Consider the following 15,692-nt stretch of genomic DNA (forward strand, 5'->3'; position numbering starts at 1 on the left):
ACAGATACAAATAATTTTTAGAATTAAAATTCAAAACCACCAAAAATTACTATTAAAGAATAAATTAAACCCAAAATGAAAAGAAATTAAATAAACAATCATAGCAAAAAACATGCAACAAGTAATAATATATATGACTAAATAGATCTTAAAGTGAGTAATGCTTAGATTGAATATGAAAGCAAGCTTAGAACGAAAAAAATACTATTGAAGTATAAATGAAACTTAAAACGAACAGAAATTATACAAACAATCAATGCAAACAAACATACAATAGATATTAATGTAACTGAATAAATGAATCTTAAAACGAGCGCAACTTACGGTTAACATGCAAATCATGTCTGAAACTAACCACAATCGCTACAAAAAAGAGTTCAGGTATCGCCTCCTTCTCTCACTGTAAAAGTCTAAAGCCTACTGCGTCATTGGCGCTTTACTGAAACTATATGTGTCTTGAACCGTCTTGGAAAGTAATTAAATAAAAAAAAACAAGTTTTTTTTAACTGAAAGTAAGGAGCGACATTAAAACTTAAAACAAACAGAAATTATTCCGTATATGAAAGGGGCTGTCCCTTCCAAAATACCTCGCTCTTTACGCTAAGGTTTTTTATCGTTTTGAAAAATAGAGTTGTGTGACAGATTCAAACTTTAGCGTAAAGAGCGAGGTATTGGGACAGTCCCTTTCATATACGGATTCATTTCTGTTCGTTTTAAGTTTTAATGTCGCTCCTTACTTTCAATTAAAAAAACTTGTTTTTTTTATTAAATTTCTGAACGTTTTTGAATTAATGCAGCTTTGATTTTGGCCCAACGTAAATGAACAACTAAAACAAAATTTATATATTAATTTTACTTTTTTGGCTAAATGGCTTTCTCGAAATTTTGTTCTGACGTAACTTACGAATTAACTTACGTAACGAACTTTTATATTCGTATGTTTTATTACGTATATTTGGGAGTTTGACCCCTAGTCGATACCTTGCTCTTTACGCTAAAGTTCGAATTTTGTATGAATCACAAACCTCTACATCACAAAGGCTGGTTAATTACAATAGAGACCTTTTTTGAAAGTACTAAAAAAAATTTAACGTAAAGAGTGAGGTATTGAGTAGGGGGCAAACCCCCTTATTTACGCAATAATTTTCTTTTTAATTTTCAATGTTGCCCTTTACTTTCAGTTGAAAAAACTAGTCCATGGTAGGATCCTCTCCCGTAACCCCCTCCTCCGACACCCCCCCCATCAGAAAAAAATCCCTCCTGAAACGTCTTTATACTTCCCATTAACCAATACTATATGCAAAAAACGGGCAAAGTTCATAACTTCCAGCCCTTCCCCCGGGAACTGCGGGGTATTAAGTCACCCTCAAAGACATATTTATTAGATTTTCGACTATGCTGAACAAATGGATATCTTAAAATTTTGATTGGGTGACTTTGGGAAAAAAATGAGCGTGGGAGGGGGCCAAGTTGCCCTCCAATTTTTTGGTCACTTAACATGGGAACTAGAACTTTCAATTTTCGTTTGAGTAATCCCTCTAACGATATTCTAAGACCACTGGATCGATACGATCACCCCTGGGAAAAAAAAAACAATAAAAAAAACAAATAAACACGCATCCGTGATCTTTCTACTGACAAAAATACAAAATTCAACATTTTTGCGGATTGGATCTTGAAACTTCCGCAGCGGGGTTTTCTGATACGCTGAATCCGATGGTGTGATTTTCATTAAAGTTCTCTGACTTTTTGGGGGTGTTCCCCTCTTTTGTCGGAAATAAGGCTAAGTTTTCTCAGGCGCTTAACTTTGGATGGGTGAGATTAAACGTGATGAAACTTATATATTTGAAATCAGCATAAAAATCTGATACTATTGCCGTATCTGTTGATATCAAAATTCCGGTTTTTAGAGTTCCGGTTACTATTGAGCCGGGTCGCTCCTTACTTACAGTTCGTTACCAAGAACTGTTTGATAAACAACATCAAATTGAATATTTGATTTGTAATGATTAGCTGTTGAAAGATCCATCAGTTCAAGAATTTATTTCACTCTAATTTTATTTTTATTTTCAATGCTGTAAGAACTGGAAAATAAAATATTTGTAATATAATTCGTTTTCAGTGAGGCGCCAATGACGCAGTAGGTTCTTGGTTTTTATTTACAGAAGGAAGGGGGCAGTATCCAAACTCTTGTTTGTAGTTAAACTATATTCGTCTTGAATAACTTTAGAAAGAACTAATAAATTAAACTGAATATTTGATTTATAATGATATTAATTGCTGGGAGCTCATCAGTTCAAAATTTTACTATAATTTTAATGTTTATATTCAATATTAAGTACAAAAGAAAATATTTGTAATAAAATTGGTTTTCAGTAAAGCACCAATGAGGCAGTAGGTTTTAGACCTTTACAGTTTGAAAAGGAGGCGATACCCAAACTCTTATTTGTAGTGATTTTTGTTCGTTTCAAGCTTGATCTGCATATTCAATTTTAGCTTCACTCGTTTTATGGTTTATTTATTCATTTACATTAATATCTATTGCATGTTTGTTTGCATTAATTGTTTTTTTAATTTTTTTTCGTTTTGAGTTTCATTTATACTTCAATAGCAAAATATTCTTTTTCGTTTTAAGCTTGATTTTCATATTCAATCTAAGCATTACTCGCTTTAAGATCTATTTAGTCATATATATTATTACTTGTTGTATGTTTTTCCTATGATTGTTTATTTAATTTCTGTTCGTTTTGGGTTTCATTTATTCTTTAATTGTAATTTCTAGTCGTGTTGAGTTTGAATTTTAACAGGTATTTGTATCTGCTGAGCTAAAGTTTAAAATGGCCTTTACTTTTCTTTGAAAAACTTATTTTTTGGAAAGTTTTTTTAGTTAATATTTGAAAAGAAGGATTACTTTTTGTTATACTTACTTATTCAAATTATTTACTTGAAAATTCTACCATAATATTCTCTCCATACTTAAGATTGTGCATCCACAGAGGAAGAGAGACAAATGAAAACAGTTCTGTTAGAGAATTTTTGAAATTCTCCTAAATTTTTGAAATGAAAACAAACCTCGTTTGTAATACCCATTTATCGTACCTACCCAAGAAATGATCTTTTTCTGAAATTTCCATTCATTTCTGAGTACTGAGTGACTTTTTATTTAGGGACATGTCAAATAAATCCCCAAGCCTAAAGGCACATTTTTGTTGAGCTAGCAAAATTTTCCTCAAGTATGTCGATATACAAACCTGTCCGCTCAGTTAACCTTTTATGTCGAAGCTACTCGCCTGGAGCTACTTTCTTGAGTGTGACTAAATTTAATTTTTTTACAAAAAGAAACGACACTGTTTTGATTTTTTTTTTTCCGCTCTAAACTTATTTTTTCCTTCAATTCTTGTACGGCTTCTTAGTTCAGTTCCTTAATTTGAGGTGTCTTGTCTCCCCTAGATTGGAGGTGATTAGAAATTATATAAAAAAATAAGTTTTCAGCTGAAACTAAGGACCAATATTAAAACTTAAAGCGAACAGAAATTATTCCGTATAAAAAGAAAAGGTCATAGCAGTGTTGTTTCTAAATAAAATTTTAATCAAAAACGAGCATAGATTAATTTAAAAAAAAGCTTTTCCGAGGGAAGTAAAGAGTTAAGTTAAAATCTAGATCGGACTCCAATTACCGCTCCAAAGCCCACCTAACAAATGTGAGTTGAAACAGTACGAACTAACCACTTGGTAATATCTTTTAATATATTCAGGGTTGCAGAGACCTTCCAGGGTGCCAGAAATGGAAAAGTTATGTATAAAAACAAGAACATTGATTTTGGAGTCAAAATTAAATGCGTAGTCTCACAACAACAAACTAGTCTATAACGCTTTTCATAGTCCTACAGGAGCTGTGATATCAGTAACTTTCAGTCACAGTTTATAGACAGTAAGCTTATCGCAGATAATTTCTGGTCTTCGGTCTCGGTGCGAACAAAAAGCTCCTCCCACTTGTTTCTGCCTTAGCGGATTAGTTTGTTATCGTCAATCACTGAGAAATGGCTACCAAGTGCATTATTCGTAATAGCGGGTTTCCACTTGTTTCGTGTCCAAGAGAAATCTGACTTGTCTACCCGTGAAAAGATCTGATAACGCCTATGTTTCTATCTGCAAAAACGTTCTCCGGAGCACTCGCACCCCTGTCCGGGTTTTTATAATGGGAGAGATAGAGAATGATCATACTGCTAATTCTATAAACTGTGCTTTCAGTATACAACTAAAATTATCTTAAAAACTTAGGCATAAAAATAATAAGTTTAAAGTTATTACACAGCATATAAAATAATGGATTGATTTATCTGGTAATATCTTGGTCTCACCTAGTATTACTCGAAATGAGGATCATATCAACTGTAATATGAACTCTGGAAATCCAGTTATTTCTCTCTATAAAACGGAGGATTTCAAGTTGTGATACAAATTCTACTACAAGTGTGCGTCCATAACCCTAGAAAGTTCTCTTCACTTTAAACATGTCTACAAAATAATCATGAAATCATCTTTACAGAAGTAAAACAACAGTTAATCATGAAACATAGCTCATTGTTCACAAATGACGTCAGATTAACCGAAAAGAATAAATAAAGCAACAATCTAAAAATGCTTTACTTTTATGCTCGAAAAAACTTTGTTTTTTTAAAAATTATTTACAGTTGAAAGCCACTTTAATAGGGTGTAAATTTATTGTTTTTTAATTTTCAGCCAATAATTCGGCTGGAGTAGTTCAAAAGGCGATATGCAACATAACTTAAAATTTACAAGAGATGGGAAGGAAGGAAATTTTTTTTTGGTCAGGGGTGTAATTTAGTATGGGGCGGGGGGAGCAACTGTCCCCCTAGACTCAGTGTATTCCCCCCAGCTGAAATTTAGTGTCTTCAAAAATCTTATCAAAACTAAGACGGGAATACATAATTCAAGCGCTTACAGAAACAGATCAGTTTTCTTTAGTATACCTTTGCCTTTATGGTACTGTATGGCTCATTTTTCACTATCATTTTCACTTGACTTGGAAAATTGGCTCCACCCCCCCCCTAAGGATTTTGAATAATTTACGCCACTGGTTTTAAGTTTAGTGTAATGAACGCTGTTTCTGCAATATATTTAAACACATTCAATAGTCAATGTCTGAATATTTAAATATTTTCCAAAGTTTAAAATACCATCCAAAATTTTAAATCCTGAACAGAAAAACTGATAAAATGCTAGCGTAGGAGTGTTTGTTATTTTGGAAAGTGGTTGAGTCAGGTGAATGAAACTCCTAGGAATGAACCCCGAGCCTTAATGATCTCATGGAAAGATATGTTGAATCCTTTACCCCTACTCCTTCCTCTTCATAGGGTACTGACCTTTGATGAACTTTAGTAATCTTTGTGCTGTAAGAGTAAAACCTTGCAAAATACATCTTCTGATCAAATAAGGCACAAGAAATGTGTTTTGAGCCTCAAACCTTGACTCAATCCCAATTTATGAGGCGTTAAACATCAGTAAATCTTTTTTTTATTTAGGAGAAACTACTGAATATGGGTTAAAATTCTACTGAAATAATAGGAATTGTTTTTTCTAAAACTAGAGTCAATGAAAAATAGATTGAAAACTAAAAATTAAGGTAAAACATTTTTGTCAGGATTCAGATAGGTAGACTTGACATGTATGCAACCCTCTGAGCCCTAGAAATAAGGAGAAAATAGACATAGTAGTTTGGTACAAAAGTAGCTTCCCTGGATGCATTTTTGGCCCTGAATTCACTCCTGAAAGTTTTATTCACATGACTCACTCCAAGATAACAAAAAACCCTTGAACTAGAATTTTACCAAAAAACTTTACAAATATTAGTAATATTAAGCAATAAAAGGGACAGAAATTAATTTAAAGTTGCCAATAAAGAAGTTGATCCAAACTCAACAATCCTCCAAACATAAAACGAACAAAAAATACTATCAATGAATAAATGAAACCTAGAACGAACAAAATTAAAACGAATAATCGAGTTAAGCTTAAAACGCTTACTAAACCTTCTAAAGGCCAGAGCCTTATTAATGCTTCACTGAAATAAAATAATTTTAAACAAAATCCCTTGTAATTATAGCACTGAAAAATAAAAAAGTTGAGATTTTTAGGAACTAATGTCATGATATAAACAATCATTCTACTTTCATTAGTTGTTTTCAGTAATTTTGATTATGGTATTTTTTTTGTCGATAGTGTTTAAAACACATGCTTATTTAGTTATTTGATTGAGAACCCGCCTGCAAAGACATGAAAATGACAGAGTATAAATAGAAAAACAAAGACAAAATATAGAAACAGATGAACTACACTAGCAAAACAGTTACAACAGTAAACTATAATCCAACACGAAAAAAAAATCGACATGCTTTAAAAAAAATGATAACTGCTTTATGAGGGAGCGGAAACGCTCTCGGCAATACAACAACTTGTTCCGCCTCTAGACGTGGCAGACAAACTATTGATTAGTGGAAAAAATTTATGGTACTTGTCAATTAGCTGGTACCCACGCGATACATTGTACAGGGAAGCTGTTAAAGGAAACTATTCAAACGGGTATCTGTCAATAAAAAATTGGATCGCAAACCGTGGTTTGTCATTACGTTTACAATATTTAAACCATTGTTCTTTGGGGTTTAGGGGGAAAGAGGTACTTAGGTTAGGTTACGTATTTAATATATGCTATTGTTTTACCCCCCCCCCCCATCCCCCTAATTTGCAAATGTATATCCCAAATTTGTTTCTAAACTATTATATTTTCATCATATTTTGTTTTATTTTATTAGCATTAACCAAACTTGACTTCTCGCGTGGGTACCAGCTAATTGAAAAGTACCCAATTTATTTTACTTCATGTTCCAAGTTTTTAAAAACATGTTTTGAACAAGATATGCAAATTTTGAAAATAGTGACTCCATAGTACTTTTAAAAGTCAAGTGGTTTTAAACCGGTTGGGGTTTTGCCATGAGCATCTAAGCAGCATGATGAATTACAAAAACATAGACGAGCAGTTTTAGTTTTTGGTTCAAAGCCAAGTAATCTGGTTAGTGAGTAGTATGTTAGTATGAAATATTTGTCTACGAAATCTATATCTTATCTCAGTTTATTGAATGGAATGCTCCGTCTTGAAATATTGCGCTAAGGTTTCCTCTAAGAATTGTTTCCAACGCCAGCGCATGTGAGAAAAATCTTGACACTTGGTCGAACAGTTTTCTTGCATTGAGCGCTAGAGAGTGACTATTTCCCCAGATGAAGTCCAAAATCTTTGGCTCATAGGAATATTCTAATTGTGTTTTATACTGCTCACTCATTCGGATATATTTAAAGCCTTACAGTCGGTAGGTTTTTTTTTTTACCTTTTTATCTTTGGTTCGACTTTTTTCCCCATTATATCCAAGATTTAGGTAGGCTACGATAAGTTCACTTGACATCTCTAAGATAGAAAAAAATGTACTTGTTAAATATCCAGAACACACTCGAGAAGTGAAGTTAGTTTAATCATAATGATATATACCAAAATATGATGAAAATATAATAGTTTAGTTGGCTAACATAATTATGGAAACTACAACAAAGAATTATGGAAAGCAGGCCACCGAGAACGCATTATATTAAATACCTAACCCAATCTCCTCTATATATTAAATATGTAATTAAAATATAGGTACTTAAGTACTATCTGTAACACACGCGCCATATTATATAGGGAAGATGCTTAAGAAGCTAGTCAAACGGGTTTCTTTCAATAGACAATTGGATTGGAAACCGTGGTTTGTCATTGCGTTTACAATATTTAAACTATTGTTTTTTGGGGTTTAGGGAAAAAAAGGTAGCCTACCTAGGTTGGGTTAGGTTACGTATTTAGTATATGCTGGTATATGCTATGCTTCACCCCCCCCCCCTGATGTGCAAATTTATAGCCGAAATTTGTTTCTAAACTATTATATTTTTATCCTCTTTTATTTCATTTTATTAGCATTAACCAAACTTCACTTTTCGCTTGTGTTACAGATATTACATAAGTACCAAAATATACCTACATCGTAGTTTATTTCGCCAAAGGATAAGCTAATTGTAATCGAATGCTAGAGAAAAGCCGGTTTACTCAGATCAAACAAAGCGAGCTTCTTGAGTGTGTTCTGGATATTTAACAAGTACCGAAAAATGCTTTAAGAAATAAATTTGGGGTAGGCCTATATCTTTTATGCTTAAAACACGATGGTAATGTCCAAAAGTTTCATTTCAATAAGACCTAAATTTCGAGAACAAGAATTCTAATCCAGTCGTTTGCAACAACCATTCAATAAACTTATTATTTTTCTTATAAATTTTGCTATAATTCTGAAAAGGTCAATTAACTTCTTATTTCATCTTTAAGATGACAAACAGTTCGAGTAACGCCTTTTGGCTTAGAAGTGCAGTTTTTCTTTTCGGTAAAATCTTCTTGTGTGAGACGATAGGCATACCCTGCCATCCAGCAACGACTCTAACCAATTGAGGGGAGGGGGGGTAAAAATATTCAATATTTTTGAACCCGATCCCACACTCCAAAGAAAAATCGCCTACTTCCCCAAGGTTGAATCTCCGTGTAAATATTGACGACGACATTATGCATTTAAGCAAGTACTAAGTGTTTAGCAAAGGGGAGTTGTGGGTGATTGCTGATTCCACTTTAAAAATCATGAGTATCAGTTTGGCATTCCTACTGTCCAGATGGAAACACCAAACAATTTTGAAAAAAAAACTCTAAATACTTGCTTGAATCATTCCTTGAGGCGTAGGCCTACCGATAAACTTTGCTCCCATGTCTCCCTAATGGACAAATATATAGCCTGAATCATACATACTCAATGAATTTTCCGTTGGCCGATTCTTTTCTTCCGTCCGCTTGTTGTCGTTCTTCTGGAGAGTAGGAATCCTCAACTGATACCGAATCATGTAAGCATTCCACCCCAGGAAAAACAAAACCGTGAAGAACTCATTTTCTTTCTGAAGAATTAATTAAAAAGTAAAGTTTTTCTGATGAAAGTAAAGAGCGAAGATGAAACTTAAACCAAACAAAAATTATTGCTTCGCAATTTGGGCAGCATATATCTGCAATATTGGTACAAATATACTGACTCTGAATATTCCCCTAAATTTGTAGAATTCTGAAAAAATAGCGCTTTACTGGAAACTGATCTTACTTAGTTTCGAGGTAATTATAATTATATGCTAAAATTTACAGATTTCGTGGTTGGCGAAAGACTATTGGGAACATTATAAATTAGCCTTTGTTTTCGGTTCCTAATTGTGCTTTGCTGCGTCGATTTTGTGTTTCCAGTGAAGTACTAGTAATACGCAACGAAAATTGCAATAGTAATGACGTAAATTTTTGTAAAATTATATTACCTCCGCATCTAAAATTTCGCATCTAAAATTTGTTTAATGTCCTCAAGTTATGTAAAATCTGTATATTTCATTTAGTACAGTATTTCATAAACAACTGTAATTTTATTTTCAAGTTTAAAAGGTACCGAGGATAATATATCCCTTGGACTCATTGTTTGACAAAATTCCAGATTTTTGTAGGGATAGCTTAAAGGGAATGTGAAGTAAAATATATATGCATAACGCCGTGTTTTAACAAAAACTGATATGACTTGTTTAGTTTCATCGCCTCGAAACAAGAATGTTTGTGAAAGGTTACCGAGGATAAAAATGATGGGCTTTACCAATGGTTAGTTCACTTTTCCAAAATCAAAAGGTAATACGGAATATTTTCCCAATTAGATGCATAAAAGAGCGAATCTAACAGTTTAATTCCAAGTAGGACTACGCCATCTACTGAGTGGGCTATACCAAAAATTTAGTCTTCATTAGGAAAGAAAAAACCGAATGGATTGTTAGTATGGTATTCTGGGAATGAAAAGATAATTTAGCAACATGTTGATTTTGTAATACATCCGTAAATTTCCCTTAGATCCTCCGAGAATAGACATGATCATTTAGGGGGGGGGGCAATCAAAAATAGCTGTTATCGTCATAGATTTCCTAAAGTGGCGTTCAAACGCATGTCTAGCTAGAATGTCAGATATGATATCTAGGTTCAAGTAGCTCCCGTTCATAAAATCTTTAGTTCTTGGCTGCACAAGGTACAATCTTGCATCCAGCTCTAGGTTTGAGAACCCTTTGTATGATTCAATCAGGAGACTGCTTTTGGTCATCATTTGGTGAAAAGTGGTATCTACTAGCAATCAAGAAACTCCTGTCATCATTTGGTGAAAAGTGGACTTCACGTGTGTATCTGACCAGGGATCCATGCCTAAGCAAGTGCTTGGCCAGACATCATTGTTTTTAGACTTGGAAATTTTACCCCACCTGCATGTGAAGTCACTTAAGAGTATCTTGCTCGGTTTCTTTTATCATAGAGTTTTTTGTTTTTTTTTGTGAGTTAAAAAGTCTTGTCGTATCTGTCAAATGGTTTACTTTTGTGGGAAAAATGGTGGCCAGTTTTGGTGTTATTTCCTATGAAATCTTGGCTCGCACGAAAAAATGATGGAAAGGAAATTACAATTCTTTTAAATAGCCTAATATATAGATACGAATCTAGTAAAACAGCTAAATAGAAAAAAGCCGCCCACTTATTCAAATTACATTGGTGTGTGTGTTTGTCAGCGTATATACGTCAAAAATTGACAAAGGAATTGGACGTTAGCGAACAGAGACGTTCGCTATCAATATTTATTTTTTTTTCGTTTTCATGTAAGTTATTCTTCAAATGAACTACGCATGCTTTTTTGCGACAGTTACTTTATTTAGCACTCCTGTATTTACAATAATATTTTTTGCCACGCACGGCAGTTTATTCTGTTGATGAAGAAGATGAATGTGAACCATTGATTTGTTTTTTGTTGTATGATACAAGATTGTTTTTTATGTTATACATGTGTATTCTGACGCTTTAAAGACATTTATTATATTTGAAAAAGTTCAAATGTCTAAACATTTCTGGGACCCCGAAAGAATGTGGAAGCTTATTCTGGGAGAGATGGCAAAATTGTTAAAATCAGGAGAGAGAGAAAAAAATACAGCTTATACAAAGTCTAAAACAAAATCTTGAAATTTGGGAGGGGTGTGAGTGTTCCTGAACACATACCTGTTTTGAAACATCCTCTTCCGACGATTAACCAAAATAGAACTCCCTCGATCAATAAAACTCAAGGTCGTATCCAGGATTTTTTTCGGGGGTAGGGGTTTCAAAAACTTAAAAAAAAACGCATCAAAAATTTGTATATATTCATTTTTGTTACGTTTTTACGAGTCGGGCAACCATTACGGGGAGGGGGGCTGCTCCTCCCTGGATACAGCCTTGATAAAACTTCGGCAAAACAGACTGGTAAGTTGCGCGAAAACAGAATGTCTAGACAAAACAATCCGCCTTTTATGTTAATAATGGGTAGCTAGTATAAATCGTAGCCCTTGACCTGAAAGCTTTGGGGGGGGGGGTGTCATCCACAAAAATATAAATAATGAACGTATTTGGGAGGGGTGTGAGTGTTCCTGAACACATACCTGTTTACATACAAGTACGTTTCATTGTATTAAATAAAAAAGTTTTTTCGTGAAAAGTAAAGGGGAAATTAGAAACTTTAAATGTGAAGAAGTAAGCTTAAATGCTCGTAAGATTTCAAACCTAACATTGGCTGGTATTAGACCTCTAATGCATAGTCACCGTGAAGTATGGCTGTAACTATGGTCCGTCGGTAACAGTTTCGGAGCAACATAAGAGACAGTGTCTGTCGGATCGGACTTAAACCCTATAAGGGCGCAACAAAAGCCCTAGCTGCTAATACCTATCAAATTCAACCTGATGGGCCCCTTTGAATATGTTGCAACATGTTGTATTTTAAGGTTACCCATTAAAAGTTACAAGCATAAGGTATTCTGTACAATTTTAGAGAGTAGCGACATCCTCGAAAAGGAGCCCGATCTTGATAAAGATCACACCATCAAACTCGTGATGTCTAAGAACTCTATTTTGGAAAAGAGAAAAATTGTATTTTTTAGAAAAGATTGGTGACAGATACCCGTTTCTCTGTTTCTTTGTTTTCTTTTACTCCTTTTTTTGCTCAGAGGGTATTCGTACCGAACAAGTGGTCTTACAAAACGAGAGAAGATAAAGAGGAAATTTATGAAGATTGAATAACACAGTACTACAATTTATGCGAATATTTCAGCTATATATTCAACAACTGCCATCAGCGAAATACAATACAAACAAATAAAAAAAGAAAACAAAATTACTAAAAAAAATCACATTAATAAAACAAAAACATAGGCTTAACCTATGTAAGTGAGGGAGCCTAGACTATTTAAAAAAATTGTTTTATGATTTTAGTTCAAAAATTTGTTTTATCTAAAGCACTGTATATAAATAATAATTTAAACAATACAACATAATCTGTTGATTTTGAATTGAAAATCCAGTATTTTGGAGTAGGCATCAAGACATGGTTAATTGTAGGAAAAAAGCCAAGACAGATAGTCCGAGTAATTGAGAGGCAAAAATGTTTAAATGGCACGGGTAAATGGTAGGAGTAGGTATGACTCTCTTATTGGACAAGTACTTATGTGTTAGTTTTTTGAATTGAATTGAGAATCCAGTATTTTGCAGTAGGCATCAAGACGTGGCTAATTGTAGGAAGAAAGCCAAGACAGATAGTCCGAGTTTGTTAAATTGAAAATCCAGTATTTTGCAGTTATATTATCCATATCAAGGAGGCACACTTGTGCCTCTTTAAAGAGGCGACCCACCACAATGTTAAGCGATTTCCGGTCCTAGAGGTCACAGAGAGACGGTGGTGATCGCATTTTGTAACCCAAGCTCAAACTAAGAAACGTGCAAAATTTGATCCTCCTCCGACTTTATCTTCATGGGGTAAACTGGGCCGGAAGTTTGAAACCTCCCACCACAGACCCCCTTTAACGTTGTCCGAATGGGTTGAAATTTAGAGGTTGAGCTTTCCCATGGCCCAGAAGTTTGTCTTCGAAATTTCGGCTCAATCCGATCACTCCTTCCCTGTTTTCCAAAAACCAGACAGAGCCACTTAATGTTCATTTCTCTTCTTTTTTTTATTAGCCACGCCTACAGGCCACAGTTGGCAATGGATCCGGGTAAATGAGGACTCATTCGAAGCGGAATTCGACCTGTTAGGGCCTTTTGATATTTTCAGACCGAAAAAATTTTCCTCCAAATTTACATTTACGAATAACCTCGTTTTCTTATAAGAGCCCATGTTAATTTTTCCCACCACAGCCTCCCTTTAGCGTTGTCCGATCGGGCTGAAATTTAGAAGATAAGTTTTCCTGGGGCCTGGGAGCTTATCCTCGAAATTTCAGATCAATCCGATCACTCCTTCCCTGTTTTCCAAAAACCAAATATCAAGTTTTGTGGGGATTTGCTTGCGTCAAAAATAGATTCGACAGACTAAAAATACAAGCACAATTGTGTCTCTTTGGTACAGTGGTCGATTACTCCTGACTGTCAGGCGGAAGACCCGGGTTTGATTCCACGTCAGAGGAAATTTTTTATATACTGAATTTAAAGTTTAAAAAAGAAACTCAGTTTCTTTTTTAAATTATTTGAAAAAAACTACGTTTTCTAAAGAGTTAAAGAGGCTGAGTCACAAGGTCGAACCTTAAAACGTACAGGGATTAGGAGGTGCAGTTGGGGGGCTGCCGCCCCCCCAACCCCCGCTTCCGTATATGAAAGGGGCTGTGCCCTCCTCAACGCCTCGCTCTTTACGCTAAAGTTTTTATTGTTTAAAAAAAAAGAGTTGTGAGAAAGTCAAACTTTAGCGTAAAGAGCGAGGCGTTGAGGAGGGCACAGCCCCTTTCATATACGGAAGCAGGGTTTGGGTGGCGGCAGCCCCCCAACTGCACCTCCTAATCCCTGTACGTTTTAAGGTTCGAACTTGTGACTCAGCCTCTTTAACTCTTTAGAAAACGTAGTTTTTTTTCAAATAATACCATGATCTAAAGCGAGCAAAAATAAAGCCGCATTACAAATCAAACGTTAAGCGAACAGAAATTAGTATGGATGAATAAAAGAAGCCTAATAAGAACATAAATTACTATGAATCATCAAGTCAACTTAAAAATAACAAATATTGCAGTGAATGAATAAGTCAAACCTAAAAAGAACAAAAATTAAAATTGATAGTTAAGCCAAGCTTAAAACAAAGAGAAATCACTACCAATAAAAGGGGGCTATTGTCCCCTCAAACCCCATGAACGGGGATGATAATATTTTTGTTTACAGTTTTCTTTTCTCATTTTTCATTATTTTTCATTTCATGAAGCTGAAAAAGTTTTCTGAAAAGAAGCTGTTCAAAGAAAAGTAAAGAGACATATCAAAAACTAAGACGAGCAGAAATAGCAATCTAATGATACAAACTTTAAAAGAACAGAAATTACTGTGAATGAAAAAACGAAACCCAAAAAAGAACAACAATTAAAATGAATAATCCCATCGAAAATAAAGATAAAAGATTATGGATTAATAGATAAATCCTAAAACGAATGAAAAACGGATAATTTCGCCAAATTTAAAATGAATAGAAACTAACACAGCTAATAGAAGAGGTGCTCTGTAAAAGGTGTCTGAAATGACACCCTCAAAGCCTAGTGTTTTTTGCACTTCGCTGAAAACATAGTTTACGCGGTTTTTCTTCTATCATATCATTGAAAAAAGATCTGGGACAGCTAGGAATCAACATTGTTATTTTTGAAACAATCGACCTAGTTTCATCAGCCCGATATGCAGCAAATTTTGCAGCCCGTTCAGCTCGATTTGCAGCTTCTTTGTTTCAAACGCATTCGTCTCAAATGTATAGAAAATCAATTGTTAAGTTATTTATTGATTTGTCAATTCGAAATGTTGCTTCAACTCACTCAAGAAATTTCTGCAACTATCAATGGCCATTTTAGAAATTCTGTTCTATTTACTTGTATGAAATTGAATCAAAACGAAAAGTTTTGATAAGAAGATGTTTTTTTCAGATGCTAAAATTAAATTGATAGTCACCAAATTTGATTATTCTAAGCAATACTTTATCTTTCCTGTAATTTTAATTATGATCGTGATTCTGTTTTAAGGTGTTGACGTTTTCACAAATGGAAAACACACTTTTCAAAACACATACGGTTTTCAATAAACTTCAAGTGAAACTCAATCCTTTTAAAAGGTTTGATAAGGGGAGATCTCAGAGGGGGATATCTCTTATTCATAAAGCTTTATTGTTAGTCTTGTGGTATTATTTTGCTGCTGAATTGTTTGCTGATGCTGTGACAAATAAAAAACACGCTGCTCAAAATCGTTTCTTCTAAAGCGCTCTTGCTTTTAGAGGGTTTGGTGGCGGTAGCCCTACTTTTATTTGTAATAACGCCTGTCCATTTAAAGTTTGACTTAATTAATCATATAAAGAAGAGTAAATTCTTCTCGGTTTTTAATTAATATGGTTATATTTTTGGTTAATTGTAGGAATATTTGTACAGTTTTTTTTTACGGTTATTCAGCTTAAACTAAAATACTGGATTGTAGTATAGTAAAAATTATGGCCAAAACTTGAATTGACAGATAGGCCTTTTGAATATCAAAATTT

The 15,692-nt window shown here is 34.1% G+C and overlaps 1 protein-coding gene across 3 annotated transcripts in view; it reads left to right on the forward strand.

Moving 5' to 3' along the window:
• Prosap (SH3 and multiple ankyrin repeat domains prosap) overlaps positions 1 to 15,692 on the forward strand; it is a 246,863-nt gene that overhangs the window by 56,279 nt on the left and 174,892 nt on the right. The window contains exon 1 of one of the 3 annotated variants that reach the window (XM_089099469.1): positions 7,088 to 7,385. The exons of the other annotated variants lie outside the window; for them this stretch is intronic. The gene's annotated coding sequence lies outside the window, so the exon portion shown is untranslated. Of the gene's footprint in view, positions 1 to 7,087; positions 7,386 to 15,692 lie in introns of those variants that run through there. 3 annotated transcript variants of the gene reach the window in all.

The sequence above is a fragment of the Artemia sp. Qi Xiang Cuo genome, chromosome 13 (assembly GCF_049724085.1).
Source record: "Artemia sp. Qi Xiang Cuo chromosome 13, ASM4972408v1, whole genome shotgun sequence".
NCBI classification, from domain to species: Eukaryota; Metazoa; Arthropoda; class Branchiopoda; order Anostraca; family Artemiidae; genus Artemia; species Artemia sp. Qi Xiang Cuo.